Source organism: Rhinolophus hipposideros (assembly GCF_964194185.1).
Source record: "Rhinolophus hipposideros genome assembly, chromosome: 18".
In the NCBI taxonomy this organism is placed as follows: Eukaryota; Metazoa; Chordata; class Mammalia; order Chiroptera; family Rhinolophidae; genus Rhinolophus; species Rhinolophus hipposideros.
In genome coordinates, this window is record NC_138064.1 from 37,151,650 (window position 1) to 37,164,931 (window position 13,282).

Consider the following 13,282-nt stretch of genomic DNA (forward strand, 5'->3'; position numbering starts at 1 on the left):
GAAGAAGACTGCACTGAACTGCCTGCCTGCGCTGTATCCCATCTGAGCCAGCCCTTATAAAGGAGTTCCTGGCATTGTATGCCAACCAATAGGGCTGAGGCCCTCCCCAGTCAGCGCTATGCAGCTATCCCCATCAGCATCGTCAAGGACCAATCAGAGCAGCTCCATTCTGACCAATCCGGACTGTGCCTTTTGGACCAATCAAACTGTGAGGATTTGAAGTCCTCATTTGCATGAGTATGAACCAATCAGCAACCAAGGGCGGGGACTTCTCTCTATATATAAGTCAGCTCCCCCGCTGGTTAGGGGAGCGCACTTTCCCTTTTCATCAAAGACTGGGGACTGTATTTTCCCAACTGGAGCAAACACTAAAAACCAACTGAAGACTTCTCACCAGAGCAGAGCAGGGAAGAGCAGAGCTGTCTGGTGGACAGCCACCTCAGCCCAGGGCTCCATCAGCTTAGGGCCTCCTCACAGCCCTCCAGTTCCACAGCTATGCTGTTTCGAAATTGAGCTGTTTACATGGAATAAAGTTTCCTTCTTCACCATACCCCAAATTGGAGATTCCTGTTAGCATAGAATTGGTGCTTATGACCATTGGTTTATTTCTAAATCTATGACTCTGTTAACAGACATTCAGCGAACTAAGAAAATCTTTTTTCATAGTGTTCTGAAAATCACCAAGCCCAAATTGTCCCAATTATAAAAAATAATGTGAATTTATGAGCACATAGGCCCGCCATGATAAGCTCTACGCCTACATTTGCTTCAAATGTAAACAGAATGATCCAAAGTTACATTAACACAGGCACCATATTCAGTTTCCCATAGTATCTGATGTTTACAGCACCATTTAGGAAACCTATAATCATAGTCTAAGTCCTTGTTTCAGTTTTCTTTGGAATACATTTTCCTATTGACTTTACATGGGAGAACTAGCTGGGATGTTCTAGGCTGCAAGTGGCAGACAGCACAACTAAAAGTGGCATAAACAACCAGGACATTTATATATTCTCTCTTGTTAGAAATTCCCGAGCAGGTTCAATGTGAATTTGCTTTTGCAAATCTTCAATTCTGTTAGATGAATAAATCTGAAGTTTATAAAATGTAGCTAAACACTCTTAAGATGTTTTAAGTATAGATAACTAGCTAGTAAGCAAAATTTTGGTAGACGCTGGCAGAATGCAAAGGATGTGTATAGGCAAGAAAATATGTATGTGTTACACGTTGATAGAAAGAGATGGATGACCAAAAGATACTTAATATTCATGAGACAACTGGGTAATAAATGTTCTTAATATAATAAATACACAAGATACACTAAATATGCAGGATACACTATACATAAGCATTTAATATTTATGAGGTCTAATTCAATCACCTATTTGTGACATCCAGGGTTCCTCGACTTCCATACTACTGACATTTTGGGCCAGAACATTCTTTGTCTTGGGAGTATCCTGTGCACTACAACATATTTAGTAATATCCCTGGCCTCTACCCACTACATGCCAGTAACACCTCTCTCTCTCTCTCTCTCTCTCTCTCTCTCTCTCTCTCTCTCTCTCTCTCTTTCTCTCTCTCTCTCTCTCTCTCTCTCTCACACACACACACACACACACACACACACACACACACACACACACAGCAGTCATGACAATCAAATGTCTCCAGACATTGCCAAATGTACACTGGAGGACAAAATCACCCTGGTTAAGAACTGCTGTTGACACCCATTTCTGCCTAATGTTTTCTATGTCCAAAAACACAAATAAAATTCATGACTGTTCATCAAGTGAATTGGCAAGCTACAGTTCCTGACCAGGCACATTCATCGCAGTGTACCTCATATAGCAAGTGGGCGTCATTAGGTCATTAGCTTGGCCATCTTCCCTCTTTGGGGCTTGCCCAAAATCTCATCTGTAGTCCTTGAAACCACATTATCAGCAGGGAAGGTAGATGCAGTAGAGAGGAAAGCAGGACATATGAACCCTGTGGAGCCCAGGATTAGCTGACATGGTCCTTCCACGCCACTTGCAACCTATCCAAAATGTTCTAACCTACCAGTTCTCTCCTCTTGCTTCTTGCCATGTGCTTTGCATTGATTTAGCAAACGATGTGATTTGAGGTTTTTAATTTGGTCTGCGGGGCTTTCTGTTCCCTTACTTCTGGGGTAGCTTGCCTACTAGTATCCTTGTAGGTTACCATTGCATCAAAGTAATTTCCCATCTGACATCAGGGCAGTTCCAGGGTGGTTCATGTGTTGGCTCAGCACCATTAATGAGACCACAAGGATGTTCATCTTTCTGCTCTGCCAGCAGTGTGGTGGGTGACCTGTTCTCTTATCTGGCTCCTGTCATGACACTAATGTGGCTGCTGCAATTCTAAGCATTTCATGCAAATAAAAGTATACCAAGGTAAAAAAAAAAGAAAAACAAAAACAAAAAACAACCTTGTATTTCTTTTTCTTCTTTCTTTTTTTTATTATTAGTTTCAGGTATGCAAAACAACATAATAGACATTTACACACCTCGCAAAGTGACAATTCCAACAAGTCTACCATCCGACACCACACATAGCTATTAAAATACCACTGACTATATTCTCTATGCTGAATTTTACATCCCGTGATCGTACATAAATATATATATATATTTAATTATAATATGAGTTTCAGGTGTGCAGCACAGTGGTCAGGCATCTACACATTCTATACAGTGATCCCCCTGATAAGTCCAGTGCCCCTCTGACCCCCTACATAATCTTTACAATATTAATGACTATATTCCCCACACTGTATTTCACATCCCTCTGAAACTTTGTATTTCTTTAAAATAGCAAACTCTTCACAAAAAGTCCCTAGCATTTCATCTTCTCAACTATACTTTGCCCGACTTACATTACTTGGCCACACCAAAACTCATCCTTTGACAAGGTAATCTATCTTTGAACAATCAACATTCTCCTCCTCCAGGGCCTCCAATGAACATCATCACTACTCAGAAAGGGCTGAACAATGTTAGGGGGAAGAAGACTGGTGAGAGAATAGCTGATGTACAGCCAACCGACAGTTGTCCTTTTTTAAAAAATCTTTTTATCATGGCTATGTCAGATATTTCACAAATTTCCAAAGGCTTCTAACAAAATAGTGAAGCTGCATGGTAAAGCTCTGCCTCAAGCAAATCTTGTCATGGCTCCATCATCCACATCCCAACCTGTTGCGTATTCAAGACCAAACCCCAAACAGGAAAGGTACCAGCTAGATGTTTGCAAGAGACTGTCCCCTAACTTGACTGTCAGTCTCAAACAACATCCCCAGAAGTGGGAGAGAAAAAGTCATGTTTATTATCAGAGCCAGCCATGTGCCCTCTCTTGGGAATCTGAACTAGTAAACTCAGAATAAACTCATTCAGCTGTTTGGGGAAAGAGAAAAATAAAAACAGGCAAACACTTGAGCAAAACTGAGTTGTACCAGTGGTGAATACCAACGTGAAAGCCCCAAATCTCCACTGGTCAGGTCCCTGGATCCAAAACAGCCCATCTCTGGTGCTGGATATCTGTGGGATCCTTTCTCCATCAATGACACAAAAGTAAATTCTCATTATTGGACCTAGCATGAGTGAAGCCAAAAGCACTGACATAAAATATTCCTTAGAGAATGACAGCTGTAGTAGTAGCAGTGATAATAATAATAATAACAATAATAATAATAATACTTTTTTTGAACTTTAGAGTCTTCCAGGTTTTCAAATTTCAAGGGAATATTTTCCTTTGAATTATAAAATCTATGAATTAAGAGAGTATGAGTCACCACATGGATGTAATTACAGCAAAGAAAATCCTCTGCTCAGGAATTATGTAGCTATTTCAATCAACCTGTATACCTACAAGTATTTCTGGAAAGCGTTCCACGTAATTTAAACCAAAAAGAGCCCATGTAATTTGGTTTTGTTTGTTAGCAGTATTGCAGACATCTGCGAAATATTGTTAGTTTAATTATTAGACTGAAAAAACTTCTGTTTAAAATGTTACTTTTTCCTCTACTGAAGCATAAAATCCTTATTATCATCAGCTTAGAACCTAAGTAAATTTTCTTGAAGCCTCCTAAAAAGTAGAGGTAATCAAAATTACCTGAGTTCTTTTCCTTAGTTCCATATAATTTATTGTTAACTAAAGATCTGCTTAAATAATTTTAAGTGTAGGAAAATGGAGTATATCCTTAATATATGGGAAATTTTATTTTACACCAAATTGATCAGGTAGAATTCACTCCATGTTCACAGCTTACTCAGGACTGATGTATAAATGCTTCTTTGTGAATTTTGAAAGATTGAAGTGAAAATCATTTTCAATCAAATACTGAACACCACTGGTTTCTAAAGGAAGAGATGTTTTTTAAATTAAAACTGTATTCTCAGGCCTTTTTTCTCATTTGCATGCCATAATAAGACTGGAATAAGCAAAACAATTACAATGTAAACATTTTAAGTCATAATAATGATTATCCTTTGTCTAGAGGAAAACTCATAAATCAGAGACAGCTGGTATAGTACAAAGGTTTTGGAGTTTAAAAACCAAAACAAATATTTTTATTTCCTATCCAAACTTTGCCATTTACTAGCTGTGTGGCCTTGGTCAAGTTATTTAATCTTTATGAACGTAATTTTCCCATGTCTAAACAGAGACATAAAAATTTCTTCATAAAATTGGTATGATATTAAACTAGAACATATGTGAAATGCCTCCCAAAACCTGATTTCAAGCATCCCACTCCCTGTTCACCATCTCCAATCCATCTTTCTAGAATTCTCACTATAACTGTTTGGAGACTTTTAAACCTTTGACCCTACCTACCACTTTTTCACTTTCCTTCACTTCCGTCTTGTCCACCTAATCTAGTTTATATGCCATGATTCGTCATGCTAATCATTCCCTGGCACACACTCTAAACCTCTTTACCACTCCCCATTCCTCCTCCACTACGCTCACTTTGGCCAAATCTCAACAGTGATAAAACTTTTCTACTAATCAAAGTCTGGCCCCAGGAAACAGAACCTCCCGATTGGTCAGACGTTGAATTTATGACCACAGAACACTGCCCAGAAGTCTACTACATTTCCCTAGTCAGTTTGCTCTGCGAAGACCCTTCCAAACTTCTCTCTCCTCAAATCTCTAAAGCATTCTTTCATCATCACTTCCTGTTAATGACCTCACTTGTGTTATTCATTAATAAAATGCAAGCAGAAAAGGACTGCTTCATCTTTCCAATCTACCAACCCCCCTGTTTCTGAACCAGTCTCTATTAAGTGTTGATAGGCATCTCAAACATAACAACGTCTAATGCATAACTCAGCCAAATCCGAACATTTAATTTTCACATTCAAAATGAATCCTAGTAATAACCACAGTGAAGAAAATGGAGGACATTACTTTAACCAGCTCATCATAGTTAACATCACCAATGAAGGAAGAAACCAAACTCGTGCTCCTGAAGTGATGCATTGAGAACACATCATTTACAGTATTCCCACCAAAAATGCACAACAAAGAAACAAACAAAAGTATAAAGAAACCTAAACCAGCAATAGATTTCCAAAGAAATAGCTTCAGAACAAAGATCTAAGCCAAACTGCTGCCAGTAAAATGTGACCTCACGGTCAAGATCAAACCAAGGGTGTGGTTGTAAGATCCTTTGTTAAGACCTTAGAAAGACATAAGGCTTTCTTTGCCTAGACAATATCATCTATACAGAAGAGTTTCTAAGATTCTTAAGGGCCTGCCTACTAGATCCTCAGCTATGGCAAAGAGTTTCTGAGAATTTAAAGGTATAACTCATAGACATTCTCACCTAAATAAAAAGTCTTCTAAGAATCTTAAGGGCACTGTCTCATAGCAGCTTAACTCATAGTCCAAAGTAGAGAGGGGTGTATCCCAAAAAGATTTCTGGGTGTGGTTTTGTATAATAAGGTAAATCCCAATGAGACTCACAAGAAACCCACCAATGAAATCACCATCAGTTTGTATCAAAATAGTCAGTTCAAACCTTTTACAATCAGGAAGAAGACCTAGAAATATATTAAGGCCTAAGCCATTTATAATGGAAAAGAAATGGTGATTCTAACAGCAACCAAGAACCATAGGCAACCACCCCTAGAAAGCAGAACAAAGCTTGAATCAACATATATCCCCTTTTCTCAAAACAGGGGACCTGGTGACTTACACCTGGCTGAACATCAGAACTTCAAAAGACCAGTGATAACTAGGTACCTCCAATTTCCCTTTTTTTAAAAACAGGAGAATCTACTTCAGTCATTCTGTCCTTATTTCCCCATTGTGTCTTAAGTGAGTGTGGAATAGATAACTTGTCTTTTTAATTCAAGCATCTATACCTGAATTACCTCATCTAAGAAGCTTTAATCACACCAGAACCTGATTCAGAGAGAACCTGAACCTTTAGTTTGAACCTGATACTGTAACGGAATGAGATTTTTTAGAAATCTTTGGAAGAATTTAGTAAATTTTACATACGTGAGATATGTAAATAATCTGTGGTCAAAGGATGAACTGTGGATGAGTAAAGATAGCTACAAATTCTTTATAACTCCTTGCATGGCCAATGGGAGACCATTTCTCCTCCCCTTGAAGGTGAACTCGTCCAGTGGCAAATATAATGAGGCAGAAGTGATTTGTATAACATCTGAGTTCTGCAGCTTCCACTTTCACGCATGTGGAACTCTCCATCTTTCAATCTTTGAGTCCAGCCACCATGTTGTGAGAAAAGCCAAGCAAACACACAAGACCCTTGTAGAGGAGAACCAAAGTCCCTAGCTGACAGCCCCAGTTTAATTTCCAGCCAATGCTGGCACCAATTTCCAGCTGTGTGATTGAGGCCATTTTGGATCTTCCAGGTGTTAGTGCCCCAGCTAACACTTTTTGAAGCACAGCTGCCCAGTTAACACAGAGAATTGCACAAAATAATACATTTTCAGGCAATAGGCTGATTATGTCTTCTTATTTTAATATTCAATGATTGTTAGACTACACAAAATTAACATCATGTTTTCCTTAGGGCGGTCTCCAAATAAGCACAATATGACTTATTTGGGATAATATAAAGATCAAAGAATCATAAAAGCTTCAAGTATGATTTTATCCATCCAGAGAAATAGAAAAACAGCCCCTTAGGCCATGAGTTAACACAGAAAATTAAAGATTTCATTGGGTATCTAAGCTATGAAAATCTTTACAGAAGAAAAGAACTAGGAAAATGGAAAATTTAAGAATGCAAATTTTATTATTTTAGAAAAGAGGAATAAGAAATTATAAGCTTAGGAAGTTTTTCAAAGAAAACACTCTCCCCATTCTCCCATCCTATGCATTCCTCTACCACTTCACCTTTATTTTCTTCCCGTATCTAGCCACGCATTAACCTTCCAGATCCTTTTGGCAAACGAATGTCTTTGCTGAGACTCCTCACTACAGAAAATGGATACATGTCCTCTACCTTCATACCGCTGAGAATTAATCATTCATTCTTCAGCTCTCTTTGTGCCAGAATTATTGTCTGTATCTTCAGTATGTCATAACTAGTATTTAAAATTCCCATTTTGTTTAAACTAAATTAAAATGAAACTACAAAAATTAATTAAAATCTTATCCAAGATCTGCATTTTGGATGAAAGTTTCATTTCATTACTTTTCAATTTTTAAATATGAAAATTCCTTTCCTGCTTGGGTACATAGAGTATTTTCTTTCGCCTAAAAGTGAGGCTATTTTAGTTATGTTCTACCTAGGAACTCATAATCTGATGAAAATGTTCAGGGAGCTTTCAATGTGTATGTGAGGACTAGGGCACTTAGAGCAAATGTGCATAGGTGAGAGTTGAAATGGGCACTACTTTTAATATGAGCCCTTATTTATAGAAGCCTTATTCCTACTAGGGCAAAGGTTTCTCAGCCTGGCTATGCAGCAGAATCACAGATTATTTTTTTTAAATGCTTGATCACCACCTAGGTTTATTCTGATACATAAAAAATGTTACCAGGACATGAAAGTATAATCAGATTAAGTCTACAGATATTCTAGTAAAATTCTATTAATGTAGAATTTTGTGTTGGCGTAATATAAAATATGTGTTGGCATATTCTGATCACTGTGACTCATTACCACATTGAAAGCCAAAGACACCAGCAAGCAAGTAAAAGGTGTCCTTCAAATATATGGTGATGGAAGGAGAGCTGACTCTGGGAGAGTGAACACACACTGTGATATATAGATGATGCACCTAAAACCTATGTAACTTTACTAACCATTGTCACCCCAATAAACTAATTTTAAAAAAAGAATCACGTGATACTATTTCATTCCCACTAGGGTAGCCAAAAAAAAAAAAGGTCCTGGTGAATCTTATGACATGTAATCAACAGAGGGACACATGTTCCTCTTCATTACAGCCAAATCAAGGACTAATTTCTTCAGAAGAAAATTGCCAGACTTACTTCAAAATTTACGTTGCTTTCCTGTGAGCACTCTAGAAATGGGAGATTTTGACATTTTTTTAAACTTGCAATTCTTAGGTGTAGTTCAAATAAATTAACCACACAAAGATTTCAATTTTTGTAATATTAATCACTTAAACATTAGACTTAGCAAGGCAAAGCTAGCCTCAAATTCTCCCTCCCCCTCCCCCTCCCCCTCCGTCCTCTCCTTTTCCCTCTCCCTCTCTCTCTCTCTCTCACCATCTGCCTAATAAACGTCTTTACCTTTTTCATCGCCTTCCTCTCCACATGCATATTCTGGGAATGAGACTATATCCCTCAGCCAGACTCCATCATCAAAAGTCAAGAGGAGCCCAGTGCTCAAAGGAAGACTGCTCCCACCCCCTCCTGCGTGACCCCGTAAACTGGAGTTAAGAGCGAGTCCCAAATTCTGCCTTTTCATGGCAAGAGAGCATCTACCTACCGTCAACACACACAACCTCATCATGGCGACCTGCTTTAGAATCATCAAGATTAACCCAATCAGGCCCTTTAGCTAGTTCATGTCTGTCACCTCAAGAAGCTCAGGCTCCCAAATCATCCCTCATCTCCAGCTCTCTAATTCCCATGTGGTTTTGTCCCCCTTTTCCCACCACTCTCCGTTTCCAGATACCCTTTGATGACAATATAAATGTATGAAGGAAAAAGACAAAAAGCATACATTAAAATGGTACCGTGTTTCCCCGAAAATAAGACCTAGCCGGACATCAGTTTTAATGCCTCTTTTGGAGCAAAAATTAAGACCTGGTATTATATTATATTAAATTATATTGTATTGTATTATATTATAGTATATTATATTATATTATACCAGGTATTATATTATGTTATACTATATTATATTATACCTGGTCTTATATTAAAATAAGACCAGATCTTATATTAATTTTTGCTCCAAAAGACACATTAGAGCTGATGGTCTGGATAGGTCTTATTTTCGAAGAAACATGGTAGCAGTCCTTATCTCTTGATAATTCAATTACTGCTACATTAATTGTACACATTATGTAAATTGTCTAAATTATCTAAAATTTATACAATAAACATGTATTACATGTAAGAAACTAAAGAATTAAGTTTTATGTATATACACGGAAGGTGCCAAAAAAAAAGTATACACATTTTAAGAAAGGAAAAAACTGTATTAAAATTTATGCTGATGGTAACCACCTTGAGCACCTCTTATAATTGCAGAAGTCAAACATGACTTGTATTCACCTTTTGTTATCAGTACATATTAAGTATTACAATTTTAATACAATTTTTTCCTTTCTTAAAATGTGTATACATTTTTTGGTACCCTCTGTATATTTCATAATTTACAAAAATAAGAAAACTAAATTTGAAATGTATTTCACAAAGCCATCATCCCAAAGTTATTCACAAAACAATCTAAATATACCAAAATAGGTGATTAGTTGAACAATTTATTTTTCATCCATTTAGCGGAAAATAATGAAATCAACAAAACTTAAGAAGAGTTTGTATTAATAGGGAAAATGCTTCAGTTAAAAAAAAGCACTATCTGAAATTATACAGAGAGACTATAACAATTATATAATAAAACAATGCACAGAATAAAAGATTAGAAGGAAACGCACTTAAATGTTTAAAAAGTTCGCCTTTAAGTAGTGGCACTATAGGTTATTAAAGAAATTTTTTTTAAGTTTATTAAACAGTTTTTCTTTCTGGGTATTTATCACCACATTTCTCAAAAAGAAGTAAGTTCAAACTTGTGTCCTGATTTTTTTTAATTTTAAAATTAATAGCAATAATAAAAATAACAGTTAAAATGTTTGAACCCTTACTACTATTACTACTATTATTACTAATACTACTACTACGAATCTAACATCATCACATGGACTTAACTTGTTAAGTAGGTATCTTAGTATCTCCATACAGATGAGGAAGCTGAAGCACAGAGCAGAAGTAACTTATTCAAGGGTATGTGGGTAGTACTACATGGTAGTAATACGTGGCATGACGTGGTATTACATGGTATTACGCGGTATTACGTGGGTAGTAATACGATGGTCTGACTCCAGAGCTCAACTTCTTGACTAACTAAACCCAACTCTAACGTACTTTCCCTTCTCCCATAATTTTCTTCTCTTCTTAATTAATTTTCTACATGTCATTAAAGCAGCCCCAAACTTTACACAGAGTTGTAAAACCTTCAGTACTGTCAAACATATCAAGTACTCAATTAAAATTCCATTTTTTTCTTAGCTACGTCCTCCTGTAGCCCTCCATCCTTTTGCTCATACATGGACTAACTCAACTCTAGGCTTTTTATACAGCTGTAATCCTGGAATTTCTCTTCACTGTGATCTGGGAATTCCTTGTGATTCTCTCCTCACTACCATAGTTCCCTGAAAATAAGACCTAGCCAGACCATCAGCTCTAATGCATCTTTTGGAGCAAAAATAATATAAGACCCAATATGTTATACTATATTTATGATATGATATGATATGATATGATATGATATGATATGATATGATATGATATGATATGATAGACCTGGTCTTATATTATAGTACAATAAGACCGGGTCTTATATTAATTTTTGCTCCAAAAGACGCATTAGAGCTGATGGTCCAGCTAGGTTTTATTTTCGGGGAAACACAGTATATCTCTGCTTCCTATATCTCACATCTTCATCTTTCTGGATCTTCTCCATTTTATTTTGGTGTGACTCAATCTCCATACCTTCCAAAAAAAGAATGCATGATGTTCACTTATTTTAGACCTTGCATGCACATTTTTTGAGAACTCACCTTTAATTGATGGTTTGGATTTGTAAGTATAGAAATCCCTCAGAATTTACACTGCATTGCTCCACTGTTTCCCAACTTCTAGTATTACTAATGAGAAATCTGATGTTATTCTGATTCTGATCTTTTCAGTGTGTCCTGGTTCTTCTCTTGAGAAGCTTTTTTGACCTTCTATCTCTACTTTTCTAAAACTTCAAAATTATATGTGGGTCTTCTTTCATTTACTGTCCTGGGCACTCAATGAGTCCTTTCACTCTAGAAATTCATGTCCTTCAGTTATGAAGAATAATCTGATAACTTCCTTTCTATGTGTTCTCTCTGCTCTCTGTATAGGATTTCTACTAGTCAGATGTTTAATCTCCTGGATTGATACTCTCACAGTTTTTGTCTTTTCTCTCCTCGTCCACTTCTGCATCATTTATCCTGTTTTCTAGGAGATATTTTTTTCCCAACTCCATCAGTTAACTTTTGTATTGATTTGTACTGCTTCTAATATTTTCTAGTTTGTTTTCTCTTGGTTTCCAGTATCGTTTTCTTATTTCACAGATGCAATATTTATCTCTCTGAATATATTATTATTGGGTTGTTGTTTTTTTAAGATTCTGTTCTGTTCCCTGAATTTTCTTTGTTTCAGCTGAATTCTTTTCATTTGTTTTGATTTCTTTTTTTTTTTGTTATACGTTCTCAAATGTCTGGTAATCCATATGCTAAGTTTCATGCTTTTCAAACAAATATGTTAGTAATTTTAAATGTTTTTGTTTTCTAACTATTGGAATTCCAATACTTAGCTTTGACAATCTAGACTTTTCCAACTATTGGTGAAAGAGTTGATCAAGATAAAAAGCAAACATTCCTCTTTCCTCTAGAGCAGCAGGAAAGCAAATACTAATCTATGTCATAGAACAGTCTTTGAAAACATCTCTAACAATAGGTTATCCAGAATCCAGATAAGAAAAAGTGTTGCTATGTTCTATGAAAGTAAGTAAAACCTCTAAAGTCTGTAATTCTATTTGGTTTCCTTATTTAATAATCTGTTATCCTATTAACAATATTTAAACATACATATCTGTTTTGTGTAAAGCATAAATAATTATTAAACCAATAGAGTATTGCTGACACTTTTGTCTTCTCCCATATGTTTATAGATGTAAAATACAATAAAACGAAATTATGACTGTTGCATTTCCCATAACAAAAGTTTTAGAGTTTCATATGGTTTTAAGGCAATATAAACTACTTTCTCTTTCAGCACCACCCTATATCCCGCTTTTCTAAGACATCTGGCACCTCCATTTCCTCCATTTTCAGGTTCTGTTTCTTGTTGCAATTAGAAGTCAGCTTTTTCCACTCACTCCATTAAGTCCGTTACCACTGTCCATTTTTGTTCTGTTTTCCAAAAGACAGAACTCTCATCTGCTTTGTTCTTGTGATTTTATTACACCCTCACTGCCATTATAATGGAGGAAAGATATATTTTAGGGTTCAATCTGCCATACCTAACCAGAAATATGTTAGTAATTTTAAATGTTTAGTTTTCTATCATGATCATATAATTTTTATGATGGAAAATTACTAGATTAAACCTGAGCCAGGGAAATCTAGGAAATATGAGCATGAAATAGACACCAGAGTAGAAAATTACATCTCACTATTCGTCTCAAAACTCTAGCAATAAGTCCTTAAAAGATGCCCTTTCTCGAAAGATGATATAGGAGCATTTGTGAAAACATGGATGGATCTCGAGAGAATAATGCTAAGTGAAATAAGTCAGACAGAAAAAGCAGAGAACCCTATGATTTCACTGATATGTGGTATATAAACCAAAAAGAACAAGACAAACAAATGAGAAACAAAAACTCATAGACACAGACAATAATTTAGTGGTTATCAGAGGGTAAGGGGGTGGGGGGTGGGTGATGAGGGTAAAGGGGATCAAATATATGGTGATGGAAGGAGAACTGACT

The 13,282-nt window shown here is 36.4% G+C and overlaps 1 protein-coding gene across 23 annotated transcripts in view; it reads right to left on the minus strand.

The window, feature by feature from the left end:
- ADAM22 (ADAM metallopeptidase domain 22) overlaps positions 1-13,282 on the minus strand; it is a 238,272-nt gene that overhangs the window by 106,245 nt on the left and 118,745 nt on the right. The gene's annotated exons all lie outside the window — the stretch shown is intronic.